This window comes from Herpailurus yagouaroundi, unplaced genomic scaffold (assembly GCF_014898765.1).
Source record: "Herpailurus yagouaroundi ecotype Mexico unplaced genomic scaffold, PumYag 100, whole genome shotgun sequence".
NCBI classification, from domain to species: Eukaryota; Metazoa; Chordata; class Mammalia; order Carnivora; family Felidae; genus Herpailurus; species Herpailurus yagouaroundi.
Window position 1 is genome coordinate 71585522 of NW_024412391.1, and position 17604 is coordinate 71603125.

Here is a 17604-nt window from a genome sequence, read left to right on the forward strand (position 1 = left end):
GGTGGGGGGGTGTGTGGTTTGCCTGAAACTAGGCCCCAGGCTCTGGCCTGCGAAGTGACAAGAACTCAGATTAAAATTTATGGCTTTGAGGAACCATAGGAATGTGTTTGGGAGGTGTCACAGCAAGGGGAAAGGAAAGGAAATACAAGAAAGGGGAGACCCATATTCAAAAAGTCTCAAACTGTGCACATGAGATCTGTCTGAATCTCTGGCTAACACCTGAATGATGCATGTACATTGCAGACCTAAACAGCCCAGGCAAGGCTAAAAGAAGGAAACTTTTAGATTCCCAAGACTTTCCACCCAGGAAAGGTATTTTTGAGTTTGAATTCAGTCTAGTTAAGTGAGTACAAACACAAACAAAAACCAATCATCTTTTTAAAGACTATAACCAAACTGGAATCCCTACAGTATTCTCCTTCACAATGCCCAGGACACAGGAAAAAAAAATTGACAGGTATTCAAGAGAATTTGCAACGGATCTGAGATGATCCAGATGTTGAAATTAGCGGACAAGAATTATAAAGCAGCTGTTATAATTTTGTTCATGGACACAAAGGAAAATGCGCTTGTAATTAAAAATAAAAAGGAATCTCAAAAGAGAAAGGAAAACAATTAAAAAGAACCAATGGACATTTTAGAATTGAAAAATACAAAATCTGAGGTAATTTATGCCGTATCGTGACATGATCAGTAAGTACTCCAAAAAGTGTGTGTGGTTTGGGGCTACTGTTGTTGTTAAAGAACTGTTAAATGTAAAGGAAAAACCATCTTTAATCTTCAGGCATTCAATGGCAATAAAAAGGCAAAGTAATGACAAGTTTGTGTTCATCAGGTAAAAAAAAAAAAATCACCAAAGGAATAACACAGTAAAGTCCTTTGAATCTTTTTAGTTCCCAAAGAAGGTGGGCAATTGTTTTTTTCAAGAGGATATTTAAATTAAACATTTACTCTTTGATATTTTAGTTATACTAAAATATACCTTCTAAAGGTAAGTACAGAGTCGACATTGTATAATTTTTAGTTTGCTATTCAGTTATCAAAGAAGAGTCACAGAATTTGATGTACGATTACCAGTGTCCATTCTCCCATAAAAGAAAACCAACCTCTGTCCTTGCTGAGCACATACTTCTTTTCAGCCTTAATTTGCCTCAGCCCCATCAGAGAGATATAATGGCTATAATTAAAATTTATAATCTGCAGGAGGGAGGGGGATGGATTTTATGATAATAGCCTTCTACCAATTACTTTGTAAAAACAGTTTGGTATGTGGGTTAACAAAATCTTGTGTTAGAAAACATCTCAAGATATATTATTGCATTGAGATATATATATCTATATATATATTTATTAAAAATAAATATATATATTTATTATATATACACACTTCTATATATTTATATCTATATTTTTATATAGATATTTACTTTTGTGACTATCTCTAATGATCATAATTTCAATCTTGATGATATAAAACTTATCAATAAAAAGTTGGATACGTGAACTCTAGCTTTACCTATCAATAATGTGACAAGTCTATACACACTGAAAGAAGAAAATAAAACATGAATTGTGCAGTCTTTCATTTGCCATATTCTAGGCATTTTAAATGACACTATTTTTAACTTAGTTGCTATCCAGGCTGTGGAGGTGAATTTCCTTCCCACTACTGCTAAATGTTGAGGTGTTGCAGAACTGAATCTGATAAAAGATTTAGAACACAAAATTTAAATATAATAAGTATTTATTTTATAGAGAGAGCATTAACTCAATTTGATAGTTCTAGTAAAATCATGGAGATAAAAATAGGTAACAAAGAGTAGAAAAATACTTATTAGGTCCATAAACACTTTTGTGTCCATGAACATGTGTTCCGGGAGAAACAGCCATTTATTTCTTGAAATAATATAACTCTTTTCCTCCCTAAAGCTTGAATGGACATTTCCAAAACAGAAACAATTACCTAATTTACCTTTTCTTCTTCAAACCTACCAATGGATTTAGGACATTAATGCCAAATACATTAGCTAAATAAAGATTTCTACTTAAAATTCTCAATTATTATCAGTTAAAAAGAAAGTATGTTTAGTTTCTGGAAGATTATATTCTTTTGGGTTTATACATAATTAACAGTTTGTGAACTCTTAACCTCTATTTTAAAATAGAGTATATAGATAGTATTGTAAATGTAGCATTTTTAAGGTAATATCTTCTTTAAAAAGGATACAAGATATCAATTTCAAAGAAAGTTGTTTTAAGAAGTTATGAGTGTTTTCAGTTATATATTTGTCCCTTATATATACTTTTGTAGATAAACATTTGAAGTCCCTATCAAAAACTTTATTACTATTTCCTTTGTAAGTTTTGGAACTTTCCTAACACATGAACACTAATATTATATAGATAGAGTAACCATCGAAGTTCAATTTCCAATTTAAAAAATTGAACCAAATTAATAAAAATTTAATTTAAAACAAATTGTTGACTTTCGAGGTACCATGGTCTTTTATAGACTTACAGACCATTTAAAAGAAAATTCAAAGGAAGGAAAATAGTTTAATGACAAATCATAGAAATGTTACTGGAGCATTTGATGTTCATATTCAATGTTTTCCTTGGCGGAGTAAGGAAACCCAAAGATCTAAAGGTGTTTTTTTTCTTTTTAAACAACTTTAGAGAGTGTATCCCCAATGGAAAAAGTAGAAAAAGAGGAGGATAAAAGTAAGTCCAGTAAAAAGAAACCATTATATTTTCAAAAACTTTGATCTCTGCATAAGGAACTAGTTAGAGCATAAAATAATATAATGTTATGTGTACACAAAATACTTACAGATACTTAATGATAGGTATTACTCAGGAAATTTACAGAGAAATGATGCTCTGCACCTACTTTGAATTGCTCCAAATATTCCAAGTTAATGGAAGTTTTTTTCCACTACTTCAATATCTGTGATGTGATCCCACAGAAGTCCTTGTTCAGACACTATACCTTATAAAACTCTCACCAAGATAGTGATGCTTTCTAAACAATCTCATCTGTGAGGATTCACAGAGGAGATAGAGAGGTACTGGTAAACCCTAATCTCCCAAATAAGCCTTAAAAGTAATGCAATGTTAAAAGCTACATGTCTTTTGTCTTTCTTAATGTTGTTAGTAGTGTCCTTACAGTTTTAAAATTCCAAAGGTTTTCTTATAGGCACATAATCATAGATAATTCAGAAAGGCCAAAGTGACCAAGGAGAAAACAGAAATGTAATGTTCCGTCATACTGCCTAATCTATTATTTTCCAGGTAGAAGTGGCATACTGAAACAATACCCTATTATTACTAATATTATTGTTACTAATTGTTCTTTTTCCTTAACTACAATAGAGAGGAAATTAAATACTAACATCGGCAAGTAATGTACGCAGATATACCATTATTTAAGTGGAAATAGATTTCTTGGATTAAGAAAAGGTTTTCAAAAGGTCAGTTTTTAAAAATAGAGTTTTAGAGTCTTAAAACTGCAGAAAGCATACCTTATACCTGGTGGCTTGCAACATTACTAATGATAACAAGGTGTTCGCACTGCAGGTAGCAAAATTTGATAAAACTAGTCTTATTCAGTGAAATGTAATTAAGCAGTTAAGAAGTGCCTATTTCTATAGCTTATCCAGTTATTGTTGTCCACCAAGATAGTGATGAATTAAATGAAACATTAAGGGGATCATTAGGGCCATAATGACAAGATGACTATTTATATATATATATATATATATTTACATTCTATGCAGACATAGAATCTCAGTCTCACACTTCATGTAAGATCTTAAAAAAAGGAAGAAAAAAAGCAAAGAAAAGCAAACTAAACCAAAGAAAAGAAAGAAAGGGAAGAAAAAAAAAAAAGTACAAATAAATACCTGGCAACATGAAAGTCAGCCTCCAGAGTCCAAATGAAATAAATCTAATGTGACATATTAAAACAAATTTAGACAGTAGCGTTTAAGTTCAAGAATCAGAAATATGATTTAAATAGTATAAAAATTCCGTTTTATTATAAACAAGTAACACAGTCCAAATTGTTTTGTATGCCAGACTGAAAAAGACGACTTCCCACAGAAGGGCAATTATTGCCAAAGTATGATTTTATTTCTCATGAATACAGTCTCCTAAATGATTTTCTTTTTCTCATATCCACTTGCTAAATGCTTCTTGGATATTTTTTAATAAATATATTTGCTAACTGATTTCTAAGTTAGCCTTGACCACAAATTTATCAATGTAATGGAAATTATGGGAAAAAAAAACAAAAACAGGCTTACTAGCAATGACTTCCAACTCTGCTAACCCAACTTAGTTCTGTGAGGGCAAGAACTTGCTTTATTTGTTTGTTTGTCTGTTTATCTATTTTGAAAGAGAGAGAGCAAGTGCAGGCAGGGGAGTGGAGAAAGAGAAGAGAGAGAGAATCCGAGGCAGGCTCTGTGCTGACAGTACAGAGGCCAACATGGGGCCCGATCCCACGAAGTGTGGATCATGACCTGAGCCAAAATCAAGAGTCAGACACTTAACTGACTGAGTCACCCAGGTGTCTCAAGAATTTGATTTCACTCATCCTTGTATGAGACTGTAATTAATACCTTGTTGAGCACATAACATGTATTATTTTTGGTTGAGTAAAGAAGGAAAGAATGAGTGGACATGGACAATGTGACAATCTCTACCAGCCATGGCACACCCAAGCATTTTAGCTAGAAGCCACAAGGGAAGCAAAATCAAGATGAAGTCACTGGAAAATGTAGCATAAGGCTAATCAGACCACACGCTGAATACACTACAGCACTGTCAAGAAAATACAGACCCTCAATTTGTCATTTAGCGACTGTCGTAATTACCTCCAACTGGATGATTTCCAATTTTCCCTGGACTCGCTGCTCCCTATTTTTAACTGTTTACTAGATAAACTACCTGGAGAAATAACTGGGAAATCAAACCCTATAGGGCAAAAGCCAAATCTATTCACATTTCCCTCAATCTGTTAAAAACAATTGGGTCATACTAGGCCAAAGTCAAAATAAAAATTATTAGTGCCTTCTATCAAATGTCTCTCATAATCAGTTAATCATATAATTCCTACTTTGTCAACTCTTCCTTTCTTGTTCCTTTTTCTCTACCTTACACTGTATCCTTCTTTCCCTGCTTTCTCCTCACTGATATCATTTCCATAGTCTTTCCTGACACCATGTTATTCTAATGAAGAATTCAGATTAGTTTTTCTAAATCGCACATAGGTCATGTTATTACACTAAAAAATAAAAATAAAAAAAAAACTGGCTACCACATTAAATACAGTCTGGTCAGATTAGCACACAAAATTAAAGCCAATTTAACTGTTAAGCTTTTAATGCTAATGAATCTCTGCTTGCATCCAAGAGGCCAATCCAACTGGATCATTTACCTGCCTGAAGTGCTCATGATGTTCCTTCTCCCTAAAAAGTCACCCTCTTGCTAAGCATTGAAATTCTACAATTTCACAAATGGAAAATCATTCTTACTATCTGTATGAAGCCTTCTTGGTATTTCCAAAAAGATGTGATCCCTTTTTCCTCTAAATCCCCCAAACACTCTTTTAAGATGCTAATTATAATCTCCGAATCATGTAGCTAGTTTTACAGTTTCTTACACTCATTTGATATACCTATAAACTATCTCATTGTGGGGAACTCCTTTATTCCACTTTCTATGTGTTATAGAACATAGCTTTGAGCTTTGCACAGAGCAGTAAAAAAACAAAAACAAACAAAAAAAAAAAACAAAACTCACTGAATGAAATTTAAAAGTCAGCAAGCTAAATAAAACTTGGCCACTCAAATCTGTATCTAAGAGCCTTTAGGGTCGATAGAAAACCGAGATACCTACTTAGGGAATCCCTTACCTCAGTTTGTGGTAGCGGGTCTGTGACTCAGAGGAAACATTTGGATGTCTGACTGGAATCATCTTTGCGGTTTGTTTTTCTTTGAAACAAAATATACTTGAAGGAATGTTATCAGTGAAAACACACTTTTCATTCTTTTTCCATACAGGTACTGACCACAGAGAGGACTCCCATATGACTAACACAGTGGAAACACTAACTCTTGTCAAGCTATTTTTTGTCTAGAAGATCGGTGACCATCCTGTCACTCATGCTGGCTGCTGAATCAGGGAAAGGAAATGAAAGGGAACCACTGGTACAGTTGGGCGAGTGGCCCAGACACACGCCTACACCTATTGCCAACTATAAGAAGAAGATGAAGAAGTCATGACTTAAGTCAGCCAAGTGGTTATTTAACTGGTAAATATAAACTCAGCACCTAGCAGGTTGCATATAAAATGGCAATCAGCAATTTACTAATAATATATACATTACAATAAAAAACAGTTGGCTCATTTTACAAAAACTGATTTTTAAATAATATTGTACAGATGAAGGGAAAATCCTATGCAAAACCACACTTAGCTTATTATAAAATATCTCAAGAATTCTACCGAACTTTCATTAGTAAAACAAACGTTATGCTTAATGGCACTAATAAAAACAAAAGTTTAGTAGAAATTACAAATTGTAAAATGTAGCACACAATTTCATGAGCTAATTGTGTCTAATAATTTACTGTTTTATAATTATACATAAGGCATGACGTCTTATATCATTTTAAGGAAAGACAAATAAGGCAGTTGTTATCTATACTGTTGCAACTAAAGAAAAAAACACAGATATATAGCAAGGACCATATTTCTTGGTACATTATAGAAATGAGGTGTGAACTCTGAGTTTGGAGACTCTTTGTTATTCGTTACTGGATTTCTGGACTGAGCAGAGCCTAGAAACAAGGGGACAATTAATAAACAACAACTGAGTGAAAATTCCATCTACCTGCTTTGAATATGTAACAATTCTGGTGGATTTTGTACTCTGTTACAATTATTAGCCTTAGAATTATTAGTCCTATCAATTTTCTTCAGTGTATATTATAAAATGCAAATCAAAAACCTAAAATTGTTTGGCATATGCATCATTTCAATAGGAATGATGACTATACCTTAGTGAGGTTAAATTATATGCTTTGTTCCACAGAATGAAAATCAGTATACATGACCCACCATAGTTAGGATTCAAGATTGATATTTAAGCCAGTCTAGCACTTGGACTTCAGAAGCTCTTATAACCACATTTTGTGGATTTGGAGGAACGTATTGAACTATTCCAGATCCTGATGGATCACTGATGGATATGTATATTTTAGAATATTTCAATTGTATGTATTATTTGCATGGTATTAGAGGGTTTTTATGTCTTATTCTATACTTTGTAAAGCTATGTATGTTTTAAAAAATGCACACCTGATAAACATGCATATGTATAAATATATACGTGCGCATATATAGTCTTACACCACTTTAATTTTTTCTCTGTCTCAACCACTATACTGTGATTTTCCTACAGACTAGATAGTACTTTACTCCACATTTTATTCACTTATTAAGAGGGTATTACTGCACTTCAAGTGAAAGATTGTGACACCTTGGCAAGGCAGTAAATATAGACATTGTGAGAATCTGTGGATTTTATGTTTGAATTCAAATCTATAGGTGACAGAACTTGCTGATGAATGTGACATACATATCAGAGAAAAGCTGGTGTCAGAAATAACATTAAACTTTTGGCTTTCATAATTAGTAAGACGAAGCTGTCATTTATGAGCTAAAGGTGATAGGAAAATAGATACTTGAATACTTTTGCTGATAAAACTTATAAATGTACTACTAACAGATATTTTTTCTTCTTTCTGTTCATTTTCTGTATTCCCAAGAAGCCCTTAAGAAGACTAAAGCATTTTACTGAATTCTCCTACTTGATATTCAATAATCCAGCAATAATGATGTTACCTCTTGTTTCCTATATGACCAAAGAAGAATCAGCCAGCTCTAACTATTTAGTCTGCCCAGTTGGTCAATACCTACGAACAGGAAAGCTACTATTTATTAATTCTTCTGCTAATGGAGTTGCATAGACAGCTGTAAGAAATTGATCTGCTTAGACTAAAAAAGAAAATGGTTAGTGTATAAAATTCGAGCCCCTCTTCATATAGTGATGTATAAAAATATGATCTAGTTTGTGATGTTAATGCAATCAAATTTCTAAAGGCTATAACAATGATCAAATAGCATAGCAAAATTGTTCCTTGCTAGGGGAAGTAGATGAAACTGACAGAGAGCATAGTCTCAAAAAAAGAGTGAAGAACATTTTCATGTCTACGAAATACAGCTTTAGAACTGTCTCTACACAAGACTTAACAGGGTCTACATTTTCTTCTAATATAGGCTAGCAGTACATATGCTGGCTTATCGTAACATAAAGAATAAATATTTTCTATGATATATATCCAATATATTTTGAAGTAGAGTTGACCTTTGAACAATAAGGAGGTTAGAAGCACCAATCCCTCTGCACAGTCGAAAATCTACGTATCAGTTGTGACTCCCCCAAAACTTAATTACTAATAGCCTACTATCCACTAGAAAGGCTTTACTGATAATGTAAGTCATTTATCACATATTTTATGTCTATATTATATGCCGAATTCTTACAATAGAGTAAGAATGGGAAAAGGAAGTATTATTAAGAAAATCATAAGGAAGAGAAAATACATTTATGGTACCGTACTATCAGAAAAAAATCCGTGTGTAAGTAGACCCATGCAGTTCAAGCCAGTGTTCTTCAAGGCTCAACTGTATCTTCATTGTTTCTCAGTTATAAATTATGTATTTGTTTACATTTATATAGTTTCACATGTGTTCTTAAAACAGGTTTGCAGGATGAAGAATTCTTGATTAAATAGTAAATTGGTATTAAACGAGATTAGTTTCTAACAATTAAATCTCATCATCGAGATGAAGGAAGCATCAAAGAATTCTTAGAGTAATAGTAAGGGACCTTAACATCCATTATGGGAATTGTTGTAGATACAGTAAACCACATTTCTCATATTCATATTTATTTTTCAACTGTCTGTGTGTATAACTTTCAAATCAAAAACTTATTTGCAAATATCTTCGGACTGTTGTACATTATCCTGATCAGAAGTTACTGAAACCATCTCTACTACTAATCCCGCTAGTGATGTTGACATTGACAACCAGGTCTTCAGACTTGAAAAAGGTCAGGTACGAATTTCCTCCATCTTAATGAAGTAACTGTCCTTAACTGAGGCAATCTAATCTTCTGCCCTTTTGTCTGCAGTGAGTGGAGATTGAAAACATCTGGTTATGATCAAATAGTCACAATCCTCTCATTTAAGTTACATGATTCAACTTTTTTTTTTTTTTTTGTACATATTTGGGAAGACTAACCATGTACCAAAAAAGTGGACAGAAGGTCATGCTAACCCTAGATTACTGTAACTTTTTTCAGGCTTCGCTGGAAATACCAGTGCCCTCTCATTATAGTTCTTTACCCTGATTCTACCTGAAAGATGCTGTCATTTTAAACTTGAACCTAAAGAAGGCTAGCATTGCCCAAATGCTGTCTTTGGCTAATTACTAGTGCTTGCTAGTTGCTGCTCAACACATGTCAAATACAAGTAATTAAAACTAAAGTGCCCTCAAGCAAAACATTAAAATTCTTGCATTCCAAGGGGCCTCATTAAAACCAGATGACTTGCTTGGCTTCTAGAAAGACTTGGCTAAAACATATCCACTTCAAATCCATACTGTCTTATTTGCTTACACCAGAGAATCACTGACTCAAGAACCTGAAGGGTCCTCCAAAGTTTATCTAACCTCTTTCCAAGCAGAGTTTTATTTTAAAATCTTGGAGAGGGGCTATCTAGCATCTCTTTAGATTCACATACAAGAATATTCCAAGAAGGCTTGCATCATTAATTTGTATCATTTCTGAGTAAAAAACAAAACAAAAAAAAAAAACAAAAAAAAAAAACCCCTTTATTTTGTTTTGCCTAAAGTCCCCTAATACAATCTTACTCCATTAAATTTTGGCCTCTCTGTTCTAAAATACAATAGTGCTTGTTTTAACTGTGTTATTGAAGAATACATAACCCTGCATTGTCTTCAGTATACTGAGAGCACAAACTATATACACTCAAAAAATTTTGTAAAGCCCATGTTTGGTCAATATAAATTTTTACCATGTCTGAGCAATGAACAGCCAATTATTTTACTCATTATTAGAAAAAGATAATAAACTACTATCATATTTCTTAAAGAATACCCATTTAAAAACATACATTATATAGAACAGGCTCCTCATCAAGGACAATTTAATGAGGTAATAGGTAAATAACCTCATGTAGGTCATGAATCAAGCTCAGAACATATGTGTAATGTATTAAAAATAATCTCATCACATTAGATAAGTTAGTAAGTTTACAATTTTTGAAGCTCATGGCTATTTCATAAAGCAAATAATTCTAGGGGCATCTGGGTGGCTCAGTCGATTGAGCATCTGACTTCAGCTCAGGTCATGATTTCACAGTTTGTGGGTTCGAACCCCTTGTCGGGCTCTGTGCTGACAGCTTCCTCAGAGCTTGGAGCCTGCTTAGGATTCTGTGTCTCGTTCTCCCTCTGCCCCTCCCCTGCACACACTGTATCTCCATTTGTCTCTCAAAAATAAATAAATGTTTTTAAAAAAAGCAAACCATCCTAACATCTGCCAATTACACTGCTTAAGCAAGCAGTTTCTTTCCTTCCATCAAGAGAGTACAAAAAAAAAAAAAAATCAATGCATATCCTTTCCTTTCTGCTACTGTATCACAGGGTCATCATACAGCTAAGCAGTTTAAAATACAGTGTAGTGACAAGATTCAGCTTTATGATATAACATCTGATTTTGCCAGTGTGTGAGGCACACACTGTGTGTGTGTGTGTCTTTTGAAGTCCAGGTAAATAATGAGTCACATTCAGTTTCCTCTCACACCTGTTTGCTCTGGGTGCAGTCTGTTCACTGAGCATAGGATGCTGTTTGATTATAACTCATTCAAAACATGAATTTCAAAGATTCATTTTGTCATTTCAGCTGAAAAAAATGGAAAAGGTGCTGGATGGAAGGTATCAGATTTTTACTTTAAGGTGCTTCTCATTTCAAACCATTATTAGGGCAGCATGGTATCTATTTCCACAAGGCATCATTTGGAAAAAGGTGATATATTCAAGGTATTGAATTATTTTGACTTGGTAAACTGACTTAACATAGTAAGAATTCAATGTATGCTCCTATCATCAAGCAGTTTTTAATATCATTGGAAGACTCATTCTTAAATAAAATACAAAATTATGCTTTTGTAGCAGAACTTATCTCTGTTCCTGAGTGTTTACCTTTCTATATATGTTATTAGGTTGTGTTAAATACTTGGTAAGAAGAAAGTATTTCTGTTTTACCTGTAACAATCGTAACCACATATTATGCATATTACAGAATAGACTTATGACTTGATTGTAAATGCCTGTTTCGATAAAATGTAATAGGACCACCTGGCTGGCTCAGTCAGTTAAGCAACCAACTTTTGGTTTTGGCTCAGGTCATGAACTCACAATGTGTGAGTTTGAGCTCCATGTCAGGCTCTGCAGTGACAGTGTAGAGCCTGGTTGGTTTCTCTCTCCCCACCCCCCACTCTTTCTCTCTGAAAATACATAAACTTTAAAAAGTAATAATAGGGGCGCCTGGGTGGCTCAGTCGGTTGAGCATCTGACTTCAGCTCAGGTCATGATCTCACACTCCGTGAGTTCAAGCCCCGCGTCGGGCTCTGTGCTGTCAGCTCAGAGCCTGGAGCCTGCTTTAGATTGTGTGTCTCCCTCTCTCTCTGTCCCTCCCCTGCTCATGCTCTGTCTCTCTCTGACTCAAAAATAAATTAATAAAAAAAACATTTAAAAAGTAATAATATATCTAATATATTATTTCTCCTTCATTTTAAATATTTATTATTCAATTATTTGATATTCTCTTAAACTGTGTTTGATTCATAGGTCAAAGACAAACTGGGTAGAAGACCACACATCAGGCATTATATGAAGTTGTATACCTACTTATCTAAACGTTCGTCTTTAAATAATGAAGACATGAATTGCAGAGTGCGACAAGCTAAAACATATTTCTTTACATAAAGCATTTTCAGATCTATTACGACCGTGATTTTCTGCATACCCACGACAAATTACCAAATGCGTGCAATTCAGGTTGATTCAGAGTTAGGTTTCCATCACTTAAGTATCTTGCCTCTCACCCGTGATCTATTTGATCAGTTCTTGCTTTGCTGTAGAACTGTAGAAAGTTCTAACTCAGGGGACACTTGGAGCCTACCCAGGCATTGGGGACTCTGGGAGTCACTCCTTCTCCAGTTTTGCTCAGCTCTACTTTTTTCTTTGTGTTGGTCACGTGGTCGTACCAAAGGTAGAATCTCTTCATGTGACAGGAGGTGGTAATATTATGGGCACACCAGGCTCTAGACTGTCATTAGCAAAGCTAAGCGAACTCAAAAGAATGTGTTATGTTCCACACCAGCCTCTGCATGCTAAATCCCAAAAAAGAGTTTGCTTTGTTGCCGTTACTGGGCCAATGATTGTGGCTAAAGTGATGGGCAGTACAAGTCAGACCCATGTGAAATAATTCTCCAGCTACAGAGAGAGAAAAAGGAAGGTGAGAGAACAGGCATCACACTGGTCACACAAAAAAAGGTCGCACTGGTCACATCCTCAAGAAAGGATGGAATTGGCTGTTAATATATGAAATGCAGAGAAATAAGAGTGTTAAATTTAGTCCTTTGCATTTCATCTCTTCGCTGCCCAGTTGACACACATATATACAATTTGATGATTAACTTCAGCTAACCTAATTGTTTCACTTACAATAAAATTGTACTCATCCTCTCCCCAAAGGGCACAACCCAAAGATATATTAAGTCATTCTGTCCTAAGGCTGGCTTCTCTGGGTAAAACGATTTCTCTTAATCAAATCCGGATGTGAGTCTTCACAGTACTACAACAAAATTCTAATTATAAATGTAACCATTCCCATCTTACACAAGAGAAAATGTTTGGAAAACAACAGCACAATAATTATTCCTGTTTGAAAAACAGAAAAGAGTAACCACAAGCTCGGACTTGTCTGCTAGGGGCACGAATTAATTGCTTTGACCCACTGTCAAAGCTGTGTCAAGGAGCATCAAAGGAGTGTCAAAGGCACTCCTTTGTCCAGTGATCTCCATGACCACACTCAGGAGAGCACTGGGGACATGCCATCACTCTGCTCAAGGCTCTGCAACATGCCAGCACTTAGGACTGGTGCAAGCCATGGTCCTGTAGGTTCTCAGGGCAATCACAGGTAGCTAATTTTCAAGCATGGATTTTCCTAACAGTCCAGTTCTCTCAAAATCCTAGTCATCTAACAGTTGAGTCATTTAGGGTAATTCTATTCATGAGTAATTACAAAGAGAAATGTGATATTAGGCTTAAGTCTCTACCTTGCCCTTGCATTCTCTACCTCTTAACAAAAGTGGGCTGCTGGTCAAGTACCAATATGCCAGTGTAATGGCTTTTCCCTTGACTTCCCCTTTGGTCAGTATGAATCTACAGACCAGGGTGGAGGAGACAGAGTCAAACATTCACCTTCACGACTCTCAGCTGACTCCCTGGAGATGGTGTGTGTGTGTGTGTGTGTGTGTGTGTGTGTGTGTGTATGTGTGTGCATGTGCCCATGCACACACAATCTTATGGCATCTGTAATCAGGTAAAGGAAAGAACGAGATATTTCAGAAGCCCTGGGTATGACTTTTCATGTTCCTCCAGGATTCCCATGTTATTTCTTGATCTGTTTCCTATCTCCCTGATCTGTGCAAAAAAATGTAGTGCTTTATACTTCCATGAGGGATGTGATTATCCTTCTCCAGGTAGCTTTGGGATCAACACTGAATTCCTTTACAGTCTAGAGGCTATAGGACACTAAGTTTATGTAACTATTCCCTTAAAAATGAAAAATGAGATGGAACAAAATAGCACTTTAAAGAGGGAATCCATGTACATGGTAAAAATTTCAAATAATCCCAAAAAGTATGCAGTACAAAGTAATATTCCCTATAAAGCGGACAGTCAAGTACTAGTTACCTAAGGGCAACCACTGAAGTTCTACATCATATTGCCAGAAATGGCCAATGCATATAATAGCATGTGTATGTCACAGTGTGATACCACTGCAAAACCACCAAGTGCCCATAATAAAAATAATCAGGGGTGCCTGGGTGGCTCAGTTGGTCAAGCAACCGACTTCAGCTCAGGTCATGATCTCACAGTTCATGGGTTTAAGCCCACGCTAGGCTCTGTGCTGACAGCTCAGAGCCTGGAGCTACTTCAGGTTTCTCTCTCTGCCTCTTTCTCGGCTCCTGTCCAGCTCATGCTCTCTTTCAAAAATAAATAAATGTTAATTTTTTTAAATAATAAAATGCCAAAGATGACACTGATGTGAATAAATTATTTATTTATACACTACTGACAAGATTGCAAATTAGTCCATGTGCTTTGGAAAATGATTTGTCAGGGTCCACTAAATATACAGTCTGAATAGAGACTATAGTCTCTCTATATAAATATATATAATATAAATTTACAGTCTGAATAGAGAATTCCACTCCCAGGTATAAAGCCAACAAAATGTGTACGTATGTATGCCAAAAGACATGAATGAGACTGTCTAGAACAGCACGATTTGTAGTAGCCCCAAATTCAAGCCCCTAAATGCTCATCAAAGGGATAAAAAACAAATTATATTATGTGTTATATTCTTACAATGTGATATATAGCAATAAGAATGAAAAAGCTACCACTATATACAACAGTAGGGATAAAGACTGCAAACATAATCCTGAATGAAATTAAACAGAAACACACACACAAATGTCATGTATGATTCTATTCACATGAAGTACAGAAAGAGGTAAAACTAATCTATGCTCTTAAAAGCCAGGATAGTGGTTACTTTGAGGGTTTACTGGAAAGGTTGACTAGTACATTCCCTTTTTTATGTGTGTATTAAACTTCAAAAGAGTTAAAAGAAAATATGGTAGTGAAAGCATTACATATAATCAAGAATTATCATATATTTAATTGACACTTAAAATGAATGAGGTAGAATTCCATTTATTGACACAACTATAAAACCAAAAGCGTGCTATCTTTAAAAAAGAAAATAGCGGAATATCATTGAACACATAGTTCTACTTTTATATGTACATATACATTTAAAAGTTTAAAATAATCATTGGGATACATCTTGATCCAACTGGTAAGAGTGGTTATATCTTGGGAAGAATAATATTCTCTTAGTAAGGAATTAAGATGATACTTGGCTCTATTTTTAAAAGTATTTTCTGTGGGGGCTAAATTTTATATATATACATACACTATATAAAAACACACATATATATAAAGTACTATATAAAAGTAAATATATGTGTGTGTGTGTGTATAAAGTACTTTACCATATATTTATACATATATTGGAGATATGTATATATATCTCCAACAGAGTTTCCAATTGGCAAGATGAAAAAGTTCTGGAGATCTGTTTCATAATGTAAATATACTTAACACTATTGAACTTTAAGTTTTATTTTATTTTATTTGAAAGAAACAGAGACAGTGCCAGTAAGGGAGGGGTAGAGAGGAAGCAGGCTTTGCACTGCAACCACAGAGCCGGATGCGGGGCTCAAACTCACGAAATGTGAGATCATGACCTGAGCCAAAACCAAGACCTGGATACCTAACTGACTGAGCCACCCAGGCGCCCCAACACTATTGAACTTTAAACTTTACAATGGCTAAGATGGTAAATTTCTATGTCATGTATTTTTCACAATTTAAAAAAGTGAAATTACGCCAAGGTCCAGAATTTTTAAAAATATGATAGAATGATATACTCATTCTAAACTTTGCTCTGTTTTCTAAACATGTCTTCAGATTTATTCACTTTATATAAAACTTTTTCAATTATTTAAAATAGTTGCAGTATATTCCATCGTATAGAAACATGACTAACTGTATGTCAGTTCTACTGATGGGCAGACTCCCAAACATTATTAGCAGCGAGGTAAATAGGGGAAAAATCCAAAAGAGGGTAATTTTGTACTTTCCATCAAAAATTTTTTTCAATGTATTTTCCCAGACCTTCTTATTCTACTTCCAGGAATGCATGCTACAGACGCAGCTGCCCATGTGAGCCAAGATGTATGTGCAAGGGTATTCGTTCACTGCAGCATATTTATAATGGCCAGGGCTGTTCCTAAATAAAAGCAGAAAAATTGAGGTTGAATTGAACTGGAAAAACTGGTACCTTGCCCATATTTCTCACCAGAGAATGAGTTCCTGAATGGATATTATCCTGTTTTATCTTCCAAGAGATGTAAGATTGTGGACTCTTCAGTATCCTTGGCAGGAGAGGCATTCCCTACATTTTCACCTGGTTATAACGTTTCTTTCAGTCCAAGGAAAGCAGAGAATAATGGTAATGCTTTATGTTTGGGAACTCCAGGTTGAAGATTTGCCTAGTGCTTTGGAATTTAGCCACATAGCATGAAAGTAGCTGGAGTAAATATTTTCAAGAATATATCAAAGTTATTTGTGAGTTCACTTTATTTCTATAGGTCTCAATTACTCATCCGAAAAATGAAGAAATCGTTGTTAATTGATTCAAGGGATTTGGCCCCTTATTCTAGTGCCATAACTTCTTCTAGAAGGTCTTGACCAGATTCCTTTTCAGTAGTAATGAAAACTGAAGTGAGGAAAGAGGTTGGAAAGCTGTGTTCATATTTTTTACAGCCCTATTGTCTAACAACAAGTGGACACAGTAATTCAACAATGTCTTTGTGGTCGCTGGTGATGACACTTTTATTTCTATCTTCACAATAAGACAAGTAGAAATGACTAGGAGTACACTAATTAGATGATAAAATATTTTATTAAAAGTACAAGAGTAGTGCTAGAAGCAGTCACAAAAATGTATGTATTTATAGTTTTCTCTATCAGAGACTCTGGCCCTTTAGGAGAATTACTCCTAAACACTTAAATCAGCCTTACAGGATAGGGTCTGTATTTTTAAATAACGAAATCGGGGTTCAGACAGTTGAGATGAGTTATCGAAGAACACACAGCTTCAGAGAGCAGCTGAAATATAAGTTCACATCTCTCTGGCTTCGGTTTCTCTCTCACCATTATGTCACGATACTTTAGGAAAAGATAAGGCTCTGTACTTTCTAATTATATCTTCTTAAGGGATATCTAATCTTGAAGTAAACTTCTGATGGTTTCCTCTGCAAATGAGTGAAAAACCCATCAACATAGCGTACAAGTCTTGCTTTTATTGATATGCAGCTATCCGGTAAAAACTTGAAAAGCAAATTTCAAAATTTAAAACTTAGACTCCTAACTTAGAACTATACATCAGACACCAAATAACCCAATCTCCGGTCACAGAGATCATGTAAAGTTGAACTTTGAGTCAAGCATGTTTGCTTACGGAATTTGGTATATGTTAAGTGGTATATAGCTCCCATAAATATAGAGAGCACCGAAGGTCCTCCCCAC